Source organism: Ranitomeya variabilis, chromosome 1, assembly GCF_051348905.1.
Source record: "Ranitomeya variabilis isolate aRanVar5 chromosome 1, aRanVar5.hap1, whole genome shotgun sequence".
Lineage (NCBI taxonomy): Eukaryota > Metazoa > Chordata > Amphibia > Anura > Dendrobatidae > Ranitomeya > Ranitomeya variabilis.
The window spans coordinates 914,857,659-914,872,656 of NC_135232.1; the positions used below are offsets into that span (position 1 = coordinate 914,857,659).

At 44.0% G+C, this 14,998-nt stretch overlaps 1 protein-coding gene across 17 annotated transcripts in view; it reads left to right on the forward strand.

Annotated features, from left to right (window-relative positions):
- BLTP1 (bridge-like lipid transfer protein family member 1) overlaps positions 1–14,998 on the forward strand; it is a 322,576-nt gene that overhangs the window by 101,761 nt on the left and 205,817 nt on the right. The window lies entirely within an intron of this gene.

Consider the following 14,998-nt stretch of genomic DNA (forward strand, 5'->3'; position numbering starts at 1 on the left):
AACTTTTGGGGTCCAATTTGTCCTGTTACCCTTGGGAAAATAAAAACGTGGGGGCTAAAATATCATTTTCGTGGAAAAAAATATATTTTTTATTTTCACTGCTCTGCATGATAAACTGTAGTGAAACACTTGTTGGTTCAAAGTTCTCACAACACATCTAGATAAGTTCCTTGGGGGGTCTAGTTTCCAATATGGGGTCACTTGTGGGGGGTTTCTACTGTTTAGGTACATCAGGGGCTCTGCAAATGCAACATGACACCTGCAGACCAATCCATCTAAGTCTGCATTTCAAACGGCGCTCCTTCCCTTCCGAGCTCTGCCGTGCGCCCAAACAGTGGTTCCCCCCAATGTATGGGGTATCAGCGTACTCAGGACAAATTGGACAATAACTTTTGTGGTCCAATTTCTCCTGTTACCCTTGGGAAAAAAAAATTGCGGGCTAAAACATCATTTTGTGGAAGAAAAAATTATTTTTTAATTTTCACAGCGCTACATTCTAAACTTTAGTGAAACAATTGGGGGTTAAAAGTGCTCACCACACATCTAGATAAGTTCCTTAGGGGGTCTTCTTTCCAAAATGGTGTCACTTGTGGGGGTTTCCACTGTTTAGGCACGTCAGGGGCTCTCCAAACACGACATGGGTTCCGATCTCAATTTCAGCCAATTTTGCATTGAAAAGTCAAATGGCGCTCCTTCCCTTCCGCGCTCTGCCATGCGCTCAAACAGTGGTTTATTCCCATATATGAAGTATCAGCGTACTCAGGACAAATTGCACAACAACTTTTGGGGTCCAATTTATCCTGTTACCCTTGGGAAAATAAAAAAATTGGGGCAAAAAGATCATTTTTTGTGAAAATTAATATGAATTTTTTTTTACGGCTCTACATTATAAACTTCTGTGAAGCACTTGGAGGTTCAAAGTGCTCACCACACATCTAGATTAGTTCCTTAGAGGGTCTACTTTCCAAAATGGTGTCACTTGTGGGGGTTTCCACTGTTTAGGCACGTCAGGGGCTCTCCAAACACGACATGGGTTCCGATCTCAATTCCAGCCAATTTTGCATTGAAAAGTCAAATGGCGCTCCTTCCCTTCCGAGCTCTGCCATGCGCCCAAACAGTGGTTTATCCCCATATATGAAGTATCAGCGTACTCAGGACAAATTGCACAACAACTTTTGGGGTCCAATTTATCCTGTTACCCTTGGGAAAATAAAAAAATTGGGGCAAAAAGATCATTTTTTGTGAAAATTAATATGAATTTTTATTTACGGCTCTACATTATAAACTTCTGTGAAGCACTTGGGGGTTCAAAGTGCTCACCACACATCTAGATTAGTTCCTTAGAGGGTCTACTTTCCAAAATGGTGTCACTTGTGGGGGTTTCCACTGTTTAGGCACATCAGGGGCTCTCCAATCGCGACATGGGTTCCGATCTCAATACCAGCAAATCTTGCATTGAAAAGTCAAATGGCGCTCCTTCGCTTCCGAGCTCTGCCATGTGCCCAATCAATGGTTTACCCCAACATGTGGGGTATCGGCGTACTCAGGACAAATTGTACAACGACTTTTTTGGTCCAATTTCTCCTGTTACCCTTGGTAAAATAAAACAAATTGGATCTGAAGTAAAAATTTAGTGAAAAAAAAGTTAAATGTTCAATTTTTGTTAAACATTCCAAAAATTCCTGTGAAGCACCTGAAGGGTTAATAAACTTTTTGAATGTGGTTTTGAGTACCTTGAGGGGTGCAGTTTTTAGAATGGTGTCACTTTTGGGCATTTTCTTTCATATAGACCCCTCAAAGTCACTTCAAGTGTGAGGTGGTCCGTAAAAAAAATGGTTTTGCAAATTTTGTTGCAAAAATGAGAAATCGCTGGTCAACTTTTAACCCTTATAACTCCCTAACAAAAAAAAATTATGTTTCCAAAATTGTGCTGATGGTAAAGCAGACATGTGGGAAATGTTGTTTATTAACTATATTATGAGATATAACTCTCTAATTTAAGGGCATAAAAACTAAAAGTTTGAAAATTGCTAAATTTTCATAATTTTCGACAAATTTTTGTTTTTTTCACAAATAAATGCAAGTCATATTGAAGAAGTTTTACCACTATCATGAAGTACAATATGTCACGAGAAAACAATGTCAGAATCACCAGGATCCGTTGAAGCGTTTTAGAGTTATGACCTCATAAAGTGAAAGTGGTCAGAATTCTAAAAATTGGCCCTGTCACTTAGGTGAAAACAGGCTTCGGGGTGAAGGGGTTAAAGGATTCTCCGGTCTAAACAGATAAGTCTGCAGTCACTCTGCAAGTATTCGCCATTTTAAGACCTGGGACTGGAGGGTATGTATGAGTTATACATGCCTATTGCCAGTGGGCGCGCTCTATATTCACTTGGAGAAAGGCCACACCCTCTAGTTGGACACGCCCACTGGCCAGCCACATCACTAGACGGGGTGTGGTCTCGGCTCAAAACAAGTGTATAGACCTAGGCCACGACCACTGGCAGGCCCCATAAGATGCTCCATATTAAAATATGCCCCATATAATGATGCATAAAAGGTTAAAGATGGCCCCATGGGATGCTCGATAGAATAATATGCCCCATATAATGCTCCATAAAAGTTGATGGCCCCATAAGATGCTGCATAGAATAATATGCCCCATATGCTGCTCCATAAAGGTTGATGGCCCCATAAGATGCTCCACAGAATAATATGACCCCATATGCTGCTGCGATTTAAAAAAAAAAAAAAGACATACTCCCCTCTAGTCGCTGGGAGCCAGGTGCCGATGTCCTGAGCAGGCGGGGACATCGTCGCGCTATGGCGGCCAGGTGCCGGTGTTGCCGCTGGCTCAGGCCCCTCGGCACTTGCAATATTCACCTGTCCCCGTTCCAGCGCCGCTGTGTTTTCAGGTAGTCTGCAGTGACTGTTCAGGCAGAGGCCGCTCACTAAACACGTCATCGCGCCCTCTGACCTGAACATCACAGCCAGAGGATGCGGAAGACAGAGCCCGGCGGTGGAACGGGGACAGGTGAATATCACATGGCTCACCCTCCCCCGTCATACTCGCCCCCTCCTAGCACGGTCTCTGCACGTCTCTGCTTCTCAGATGGTCTCGGCGCCGGCAGCTCTTCCTGTGTTCAGCGGTCACATGGTACCGCTCATTAAAGTAATAAATATGCGCTCCACACCTATGGGAGTGGAGGTGCGTCCATATTCATTACTTTAATGAGTGGAACCACGTGACCGCTGAACACAGGAAGAGCTGCCGGCGCCAAGACCACCTGAGAAGCAGGGATGTGCAGAGACTGCGCCTGGAGAGTGAGTTTGATGTGACAGCCTCCACTCCTGCCGCTGCCCCTCCCCCGCTGACCCGCTAGGACAGTCACTCGAGTATAAGCCGAGAGGGGCACTTTCAGCCTAAAAAAATGGGCTGAAAATCTTGGCTTATACTTGAGTATATACGGTAGTTAGGTACATTGATTTGCATAATCAGTTGGGATGTGATTATTTAAAGGGAACCTGTCACCCCCAAAATCGAAGGTGAGCTAAGCCCACCAGCATCAGGGGCTTATCTGCAGCATTCTGGAATGCTGTAGATAAGCCCCCGATGTATCCCGGAAGATGAGAAAAAGAGGTTAGATTATACTCACCCAGGGGCGTTCCCGCTGTGGTCTGGTCCGATGGGTGTCGCGGTCCGGTTCAGCGCCTCCCATTTTCTTACGATGACGTCCTCTCCTTGTCTTCACGCTGCGGCTACGGACCGGACCGCGACGCCCATTGGATCGGACCGCCCGCCCAGGTGAGTATAATGTAACCTCTTTTTCTCATCTTTCAGAAACTTATCTTATCTACAGCATTACAGAATGCTGTAGTTATGTAGCCAATGGTTTATCTGGAGTGTGCAGGGCCACCTCCTCTGTCACCGCAGTCGATGCCTCTCCTGCCTTGATTGACGTGGATAAAGTCTCGTACGTTATCCACACAATCTGTCTAACTCTTAGAATCTGCACAGGCAAGCCAGTGCCGAGCACATTCCGGAGACTTTCATCGGATTGTTCAGATTCAATTAGCATAAGGCGCAGGAAAACTATATATATATATATATATATATATATATATTTCCTCAACGTTAAAATTGAAAGACCAAGAAGGAAAAGTTGTGGAATTATGAAAATCACAGGGTCGATAGACATGTTAATATGCAAATGATGAAAAAGTGGAAACATTTTTTTGAAAACATCTCGACTTATTAAGTATTGAGTATGAGCACCATACCGATATGCACACACTTACATGCTTTGGTATACTATCAGTGAGGTTATTAGTGGTTTGAGGAATGTTCTGCCATGTTGAATGCACTAGAGCATGTAAATCAGCAAGATCCGCTGCTGTCCACTCCCCTTGTAGATGCTGACAAATGATGTCGCCTATGTGCTTGATAGGAAACCGTTATGGAGACTGGAAGGCCATGGTAGTACTTATAGGCCATGCAGGCTGCTCACAGTAGCACATGCAACATACGGCCTAGCGTTGTATTGAAAAACAGCTCCTGGGACACTGGAGAAATGGTCCTCTTTAATGGAAACCTGTCACCAGTTTTGTCCTGTGTCAACTTAAACTATGATTTTAATCAGCACCTGTGCTGCAGTCCATCACTGGTTTTATAACCCCCTCACTGTCCCCCCTCATCACTGTCCTCCTGCAGTTTTCTCACGCTTGTGCAGAGTGATCACCAGCTCTCGCCTGCGCACTATGCTCTTTTGTATTGTGGGCAGAGCCTAAATCATAATGGCGCTCTGCCGCAATAGGACAGAGCATAGGGCGCAGGCACGAGCCAGCGATTTCTCTGCGCAGTCTCAAGATTTCGCCCGGCTATGTGGATGATGCAGAAGGAGTTATCCACATCAATTACGGCAGGAGGACGGCTATCAGCAACCAGGGGGAGGGATAGAGAAGCTGGAATGGAGACCACCGAAACCATGCCCATGGGATCGGACCAACAGGATTAACACACAGCGCTGGAGAATTTCGAAAGGTTTTTTTGGGAGGTATACAGGGTGTTATATAACAATTGATGGACTGCCGCACAGGTGCTTTAAACTAGAGGAATATGAGATTGGAAATATGCGGCCAGGAAAAAAATATGCAGCTAATGAATTCTTTTGAGAAATGGAAATAAAGAACAATAACAACAAATTCTGAATGAAAATAAAGGAGCAAGTGAAACCAACTAACTAAAATGTATCTATACAAATGCACAGGGCGTGGGAAATAAACAAGGAAAATTGCAGCTGCTATCACAGGAAGAGAGATTAGATGTCCTAGGCATCATGGAAACTTGGTTGGATGATACACATGATTGGAACTCAAGCCTTGGAGCCTGCAACTTATTGATTAGAAACAGAATATTTTCCCGGAGTATAAGACGACTGGGCGTATAAGACGACCCCCCAACTTTTCCAGTTAAAATATAAAATCTTCTTAAAAGTCGGGGGTCTTCTTATACGCCGCATGTCGTCTTATAGGGCCGGTGACTAATGTGCCTTTTGGGGGGGAGTGGTCCTGATGACGAAGAGGGGGAGTCTCACAGGAAAGTGTGAGTGGAGTACCCCCCATTACCTCATTGTAGCTGCAGCATGGGGTCTCTGTGCTGGGGAGAGGCGGCGACGGCTGCTCCTCTTTGTGCCACGTGGGTGCTGTGCTGTGGGGCGGTGGCTCTTCGTGCAGCGCAGGGCTCTGTGCTGTGGGACGGCGTATCTTCGTGCAGAGTCAGTCGGGGCTCCTCCGGCATTTCCTCAAAGCCCGGAGGCCCCGGCAGCTCCATTGCTGAGATGCGGTGGCCTCCGGGAAAATGGCCGCTGGGGGCGGCGCATGCTCAGATTCAGATCTTGTCTCCCGAGATCTCGGGACGAGATCTGAATCTGAGCATGCGCCGCCCCCAGCGGCCATTTTCCCGGAGGCAACCGCATCGCAGCAATGGAGCTGCCGGGGCCTCCGGGCTTTGAGGAAATGCCGGAGGAGCCCCGACTGACTCTGCACGAAGATACGCCGCCGCCGCCCCACAGCACAGAGCCCCGACGCTGCACGAAGAGGAGCCCCCCCAAGCACAGCACCCACGAGGCACAAAGAGGAGCCGCTGCCGCTCCCCAGCACAGAGACCCCACGCTGCAGCTACAATGAGGTAATGGGGGATACTCCACTCACACTTTCCTGTGAGACGCCCCCTCTTTGTCATCGGGACCACTCCCCCACCATATACACATTGGTGTCTGCACTCGGCGTACAAGACGACACCCGGCGTATAAGACGACCCCCGACTTTTAAGAAGATTTTCAGGGGTTAAAAAGTTGTCTTATACGCCGGTAAATACGGTAACAAGAGGGGAGGAGGTGTTGCATTGTATGTTAGGAAAACGTTTATCTCCACAGAGGTCCAGGCTTCAGAGACTGGTAGCTCTGTAGAAACTTTGGGTAAAAATACAAGGAGAGAAGAACAGAAAGTACACTATTTAGGGGTCTACTGTAGGCCACATGAACAGACTGAAGATATGGATAAACTCTTTTTACATCAGTTGTCTCCATTCTCAAAATAGTATGAACTAGTGATCAAGGGAGATTTTACCTATCCAGATATTTGTTGGAAACCTCTCTCAGGCAAACGTAATGGGTCCAGAAATTTCTTATCTTCTCTTTCGAAAGGTAGAAGAGAGAACAAGAGGATCTGCAATCTTGGACCTAATTCTTAGCAATAAGGAGGAAATGGTTAAGGAAGTAAAGGTGGCTGGGAATTTAGGAGGCAGCAATCCTGCTGTTCCCGAATCTTGGATTACAAGAGGAGAAAGACCAGCAAGGACTTAGACTTTAAGGTTTCCGTTCAGAAAGGCAAATTTTAATGGACTTAGAAAGAGAGTAGGAAAGGTCCAATGGCTGGATGTTCTAAAGGACAGAAATGTCCAAGAAGGATTGGAGATTTTGCTAAAAGAAATTCTCATTTCACAATCAGTAACAATCCCGAAAAGAAGGAAAAATAATTGGAATAATTTAAAAAGACGAGGATAGATAAAAACAGAACGTAAACACTTGTTAAAAACAAAAAAAGAAATGTATATTAAATGGAAAGAAGGGGGCATATCTAAAGAAGAATATAATGCTGTTTGCAGGGTATGCCGGGCAAGAGTTAGAAGAGCTAAAGCCAGTAATGAAGTGGGGTTTGCAAAGGAGACCAAAAGCAATGAAAAAGGATTTGGGGGGTATGTCAAAAGCAAAAGAAAAGTCAAAGATGCTATAGGATTTTACAGGATGGAAAGGGTGAAGTGGTCAAAAGTGATGTTGAGAAGGCCAAACTTTCAGATTCCTGTTTTGCATCTGTATTTTCTAAGAAAGCAATTGTAACATCAACTGATCTTCACAATGCCATCGAAGGAATAAAAGAATCCACACTATCTATAAACAGAGAGATGGTGAGGGAACACTTAGCTAATTTAAATGAATTTAAATCTCCTGGTCCAGATGAATTACATCCTAGGGTACTGGAAGAGATAGCAGAGGAAATTGCAGAACCACTAGCCAAAATTTTTTGAAAAATCCTGGAGAACAGAAGTCCCAGATTATCAAAGGGCAACTGTTGTCCCTATCTTCAAAAAAGGAAACAAGATGCAGCAAGAAAATTACAGAGCAGTGAGCCTTACTTATATACCAGGAAAGATATTTGAACAGCATGTATGTAAGTACTCGGATAAGAATGCAGTAATTAACCAATGCCAGCATGTGTTTGTAGTAAAAGTCATGCCAGATTAATCAAATTTTTTTCTATGATGGAATCACTGACTGGGTGGATGAGGGAAATGCGGTAGATATAGTATATCTCGACTTCAGCAAAGCCTTTGATAAAGTATCTCATACTATCCTTATTGAAAAAATGATGGGATTGACAATGCTACGGTTAGGTGGATTCATAACTGGCTCAGTGATCGTACTCAAAGAGTGCTAATAAATTGTTGCGCATCCAATTAGAAGAGTGTGGGGTACCACAAAGCTCTGTCCTGGCCCCAGTGTTCAACATTTTTATAAATGATCTAGATAAGGGAACTTAAGATAAACTAATCAAATTTGCAGATGATGCAAAGCTAGGAGGGATACCGAACACTAGAGAAGACAGAGAAAGGATTCAGGAGGATCTAGATAAGCTTGAACAATGAGCAGCAACTAATAGAATGGTATTTAACAGGGAGAAATGCAAGAGTTTACATTTGGGCAAGAAAAATGAAAATTCCATCTACAGAATGGGAAGAATAAAACTAAGCAACAGCACGTGTGAAAAAGACTTGGGGTATACTAAGAGATCACTGACTGCATGTGTGTCAACAGTGGGATGCAGCAGCAAAAAAGAACGCAGTTCTGGGATATATTAAAAGAAGCATAGTCTAGATCAAGTGAAGTAATTAGCCCCCTCTACTCCTCCTTGGTCAGACCTCATCTGGAATACTGTGACCTGTCCTGGTTACCACATTTTAAAGAAGACATTGAAAAACTGGAGCAAGTTCAGAGAAGAGCTAGCAGGATAGTTAGCGCACCGCAAAGTACATCCCTCCCAAGAGGAACCGTTAAAAGGATCTAGGAATGTTTGGCTTGCAAAACCTGAGGCTAAGAGGAGATGTAATAGGTGTCTACAAATATTTGAAGGGATGTCACAGTGTAGAGGGATCATCCTTATTTTCATTTGCACATGGAAACACGAGAAGCAATGGAATGAAACTGAAAGGGAGAAGATACAAATTAGAAAAAACTTTTTGACAGTGAGGGTGACCAATGAGTGGAACAGGCTGCCATGACAGTTGGGGAGTTCTCCTTCAATGGAAGTCTTCAAACAGACGCTGGACAGTCATCCATCTGAGATGGTTTATTGAATCCTGCATTGAGCAGGGGATTGGACACAATAATAATCTTTATTTTTATATAGCGCTAACATATTCCGCAGCGCTTTACAGTTTGCACACATTATCATTGCTGTCCCCGATGGGGCTCACAATCTAAATTCCCTATCAGTATGTCTTTGGAATGTGGGAGGAAACCGGAGTGCCAGGAGGAAACCCACGCAAACACGGGGAGAACATACAAACTCCTTGCAGATGTTTTCCTTGGTGGAATTTGAATCCAGGACTCCAGTGCTGCAAGACTTCAGTGCTAACCACTGAGCCACCATGCTGCCAACCCTGGAAGTCTCTTCCAACTCTAACATTCTATGATACTAGGTCATAGTTTTAGTCAACACAGGACAAATCTGGTGACCGGTTCCCTTTAAAGGGGTTGAGCAAGCTGGAAATTAAAGTCTGCAGTTCCTCTGTGATGGAAGTTTGCTGAATCGTGGCAGTGTGCGTTGCACATGGTATTACCTGTGGGAGTGGGCGATTATGTGACCACATGTATGTAATTAGCATGGCACATTCGGTTTCCTTTGAGAGAATTGAAAAAGTGCAGTCAGCAAAAAAGTCTATTCAGCATGTGACCACAAGTTTACAAATCACATACTGTACATTCGGTCATGTGATCGCCAGCTTGTACTGGGAATTCTGGGGAATCGTGACTGCATGTGCAACTCACTTTTATGCCAAATCTGGAATCCCCTTTGCAGTTGCATTGCTCATTGCTGTCTGAATGAAATTTCTCCTCATTTGACGAAACTTCACTCCTGATTTTGAATCAAGCCCATCGCATTTGTCCTCCTCCTTCCAAATTTCACAGTTGTCACAATGTAATCAGGCATGTAACTTTATCCAAGTTGTTGCCATACTCAGGCTTTGCCATCAGATGCCTGATAGGAATATGTCACTCCATAGAACACATTTCCACTGCTCCAGAGTCCGGTGACAGCATGCTTCATAACAACACTTCCAAACAAAGCTTTCTGGTCTGGAGTGTTTGGTGATATAAGACATCCAGCAGCTCGGCCATGTTTTTGTTCTCATGTTTTACTTGAGGAAATACAATGTCTAAAGCGCCTCCATTTTTCAATAATACCTATCAGTTGATGGTGGAAATTTTAGGAGGGAACGAATTTAATGAAGTGACTTGTTACAAAGTGACGTCCTATCAAAGTACCATCCATGCTCAAATTCAGAGAGCTCTTTAGAATTGTTTGTGAATTAGGGGGCTGGATAGTATACTATGGCCATACGACTGAACGGAATACCTGAATTCCTGAATTCAATGATTGAAGAGGTTGTCCTCTTTTAGAAAATGTATGCCATAGCCTGAAATAGGAAAACCATTCCTGTATCCAGTGCAGTTTCCATTGCTGCCCTGATCTATTGGTTGACTGCAGCGCTGGTGACATGATGACACTGCTGCAGCCAATAGCTGAGCTCAGCTGTTCATGCCGTATACATGGGTAAAGTCACTGAGATCAGTAATTGGCTTCAGCGTTGTGAATGTGACGCCACCACTGCAGCCTAACGGTGAATTGGCGGGGAGACTATGCTGGTCCTGGGAGGGTAGGTAAGTAAGTAGTACTTTATAATTGTCACAGCGAATGGCATAAAGTCTTCTAATAGAGGTCAACCCCTGTTAGAGGTGACTCCCAATACTTTTGTTCATTTAGCGTGTGTGTTTGTCTGGGGGTGTATAGTGTATATCTATAGGCAGCTGTATATATGTATATACACTACCTTTCCAAAGTTTAGGTTCACTTAGAAATTTCCTTATTTTTGAAAGAAAAGCACAATTTTTTCCAATGAAGCGAACATTAAATGATTCAGAAATACACTCTATACATTGTTAATATGGTAAATGACTATTCTAGCTCCAAACGTCTGGTTTGTAATGCAATATCTTCATAGGTGTATAGAGGCCCATTTCCAACAACCATCACTCCTGTGTTCTTATGGTACTTTGTGTTTGCTAACTGTGTAAGAAGGCTAATGGATGGTTAGAATACCCTTGAAAACCCTTGTGCAAGCATGATAGCACAGCTGAAAACAGTTTGGCTGATTAGAGAACCTATAAACCTGACCCTCCTTTGAGTTAGTTGAGAATATGGAGCATTACATTTGTTGGTTCCATTAAACTCTCAAAATGGCCAAAAAAAAGAACTTTCATGTGAAACTCGACAGTCTATTCTTGTTCTTAGAAATGAATTCTATTCCATGCGAGAAATTGCCAAAAAACTGAAGATTTCCTACAACGGTGTGTACTACTCCCTTCAGAGGAGAGCACAAACAGGCTCTAACCAGAGTAGAAAGAGAAGTGGGAGGCCTCGCTGCACTACTGAGCAACAAGACAAGTACATTAGAGTTTGTAGTTTGAGAAATCGACACCTCACAGGCCCTCAACTGGCAGCTTCATTAAATAGTACACGCAAAACACCAGTGTCAAAATCTACAGTGAAGAGGCGACTCTGGGATGCTGGCCTCCAGGGCAGAGTGGCAAAGAAAAAGCCATATCTGAGACTGGCTAATAAAAGGAAAATATTAATATGGGCAAAAGAACACAGACATTGGACAGAGGAAGATTGGAAAAAAGTGTTGTGGACAGACGAATCCAAGTTTGAGCTGTTTGGATCACACAGAAGAACCTTTGTGAGACGCAGAGCAACTGAAAAGATGCTAGAACAGTGCCTGATGCTATCTGTCAAGCATGGTGGAGGTAATATGATGGTCTGGGGTTGCTTTGGTGCTGGTAAAGTGGGAGATTTGTACAAGGTAAAAGGGATTTTGGATGAGGAAGGCTATTACTCCATTTTGCAACGCCATGCCATACCCTGTGGACAGCGCTTGATTGGAGCCAATTTCATCCTACAACAGGACAATGACCCAAAGCACACCTCCAAATTATGCAAGAACTATTTAGGGAAGAAGCAGGCAGCTGGTATTCTATCTGTAATGGAGTGGCCAGCGCAGTCACCAGATCTCAACCCCATTAAGCTGTTGTGAGAGCAGCTTGACCGTATGGTACGCAAAAAGTGCCCATCAAGCCAAACCAGCCTGTGGGAAGGGCTTCTGGAAGCAACAAATTAACTGCTAGAATGCCAAAGCTCTGCTATGCTATAATTGCTGCAAATGGAGCATTCTTTGACTAAAGCAAAGTTTGAAAGAGAAAATTATTATTTCAAATAAAAATCTTTTTTTCCGAACCTTGTAAAAGTCTGGACTAGATCTTAAATTCATTCAACAACTCAATAATTGTCTAAGGGTCACTTCCGTCTTTCTGTCTGTCTGTCTGTCACGGATATTCATTGGTCGCGGCCTCTGTCATGGAAATCCAAGTCGCTGATTGGTCGTGGCAAAACGCCCACGACCAATCAGCGACGCGCACAGTCCGGAAGAAAATGGCCGCTCCTTACTCCCCGCACTCAGTGCCCGGCGCCCGCATACTCCCCTCCGGTCACCGCTCACACAGGGTTAATGCCGGTGGTAACGGACCGCGTTATGCCACGGGTAACGCACTCCGTAACCGCTGCTATTAACCCTGTGTGTCCCCATTTTTTTACTATTGATGCAGCCTATGCGGCATCAATAGTAAAAAAATGTAATGTTAAAAATAATAAAAAAACAAAAAACCTGCTATACTCACACTCCGTAGTCCGCCGAGCCGCTCGCGCCGGCCGCCATCTTCCGTTCCCAGCGATGCATTGCGAAATTACCCAGAAGACTTAGCGGTCTTGCGAGACCGCTAAGTCTTCTGGGTAATTTCGCAATGCATCGCTGGGAACGGAAGATGGTGGCCGGCGCGAGCGGCTCGGCGCAGCTTCGGTGGATCCCAAGCGTCGGTAACCGCTTCCTGGATCCAGGCGCCAACGGAAGTTGAGTATATAGCTATTTTTTTATTTTTATTCTTTTTTTTTTAACAGGGATATCATGCCCACATTGCTATATACGTGGGCTGCACAATATACAACGTGGGCTGCGCAATATGAAACGTGGGCTGCGCAATATACAACGTGGGCTGCGCAATATACAACAGGGGCTGCGCAATATACTACGTTGGCTGCGCAATATACTACGTGGGCTGCGCAATATACAACGTGGGCTGCGCAATATACAACGTGGGCTGCGCAATATACAACGTGGGTTGTGCAATGTATTACGTGGGCTGCGCAATGTACAACGTGGGCTGTGCAATGTACAACGTGGGCTGCGCAATGTACAACGTGGGCTGCGCAATGTACAACGTGGGCTGCGCAATGTACTACGTGGGCTGCGCATTGTACTGCGTGGGCTGCGCAATGTACTGCGTGGGCTGCGCAATGTACTGCGTGGGCTGCGCAATGTACTGCGTGGGCTGCGCAATGTACTGCGTGGGCTGCGCAATATACTACGTGAGCTGTGCTATACACTACGCATACATATTCTAGAATACCTGATGCGTTAGTCAGGCCACCATCTAGTTTGATTAATAAAAATATGAGTTTTCATGGAAAACACAAAATTGTCTCTATGACCCTAAACTTTGGAACCGTAGTGTGTGTGTGTGTGTATGTATACATATATATATATATCTGTGTGCATGGCAGCGTGGACGTCATTAGAGACACTTTTAGCTGCAGCTAATTCTCATTTCACACATCTGTTATAATTGCAGCTCCATCTTTTCTGTTCTGTGTTACTGTCAGGACTAAATGTAGATCCATCGCTGTTGTAATAAGCCTTGTACACGTCGGCTCTGTCTGCTGCCAGGTGACTGATGCTTTGGCAATTTGTATTTTAGACACCATCCCTCGCTGATGGTTTATTGCAGTCACGATCCGCTCGCATATGTTACCTTGTAAATGTTTTAGAGTCTTCTGAGTGTTGTCATGTTAGATGAAGAACATCATTTCTTTCTGACTGTCCATTGATTTTCTATTTTTGCTGGGGTCTGTATTCACACTGCTTTATGACCTATATGAAGGCTTTCTTTCCATCACAATCATGTAATACCAATTAAAAGCATTGTTGAGACCCGGCCTAAAATCCATTTTTGCCAGCTCTGTAGGGAACCATTGCTCTATTTTAATACACGTGTTGGATTTCTGAAAATAAAGTTAAATTAAAAGTGGTGGGCCTGTAGCTGAAAGCACTATTATAACCCGGTCTGCTGCATTATTCATCTGTTGGACCGTTCTTTGGAAATGACTTTGTTTGTCCCACTGACTTCTGTTCTGCTTCGAAACTACAGCTGTTCACAATATTTGGCGAAGCTGTTACGGTCAAAAATAACTCCTCTCCGCAGGGCCGTACCTGATTGATCCGCACAAGACCCACTGTGCTATTGTGCGGTATGTTTCTAATTATTTCTTTTCAGAAGGCTGAACAATCTGGAATCATTGAGTAAGCCCCGTAGAGATGAGGGATCAGGTGTTGCCATTGCTTCTTTCAAGTAGGGCAATGGTATAGGTTTGTAACCGATTGTGGGATTTATCACAAAGATAGAATGAACATCATCCGGATTATGATGGAGGAAAGGCTTCCTTAAAGGGGAAAACTAGTCTGCTAGGTAATTGTGAGGACATCTCATCAGTGGTCCACGATATCTGACCGCTTCTGATGTTCCGAAAGTAAAGGCTGTAGAATGAGGTTAACGTCTTTTACATCATTTATACAGTAGAATTCTATAACTGAAAACAAAGCAGATTCTCAGCAAAATTTCCTTCAAGTCTGTGGCTCTTAGCATTTGGATATAATTGGTTGTAAAAGACCACAGAATTCACCAATGTAATCTTTTTTTGCTTTTATCTATGAGATCAGATTCTTGAGTGTTCGATTTGTTCACAATTTGGCCACGTTATTTTATACATTTCCATCAGCTAATATAGATTAATTAAAAAAACAAAAAATGTCTGTACATTAAATAACATCAGCACCTAGAGATGAGCGAACGTGCTCGGGTAACGCGTGATCCGAGCATGCTCGAGCGTTTTCTAAGTCTCTCGGGCGTGATTGAGTTATATGTTCAAGTCCCCGCTCCTGCATGTTTTGCTGCTGTTAGGCAGCTGCTTAACAAATCAGGAAGGACAAACA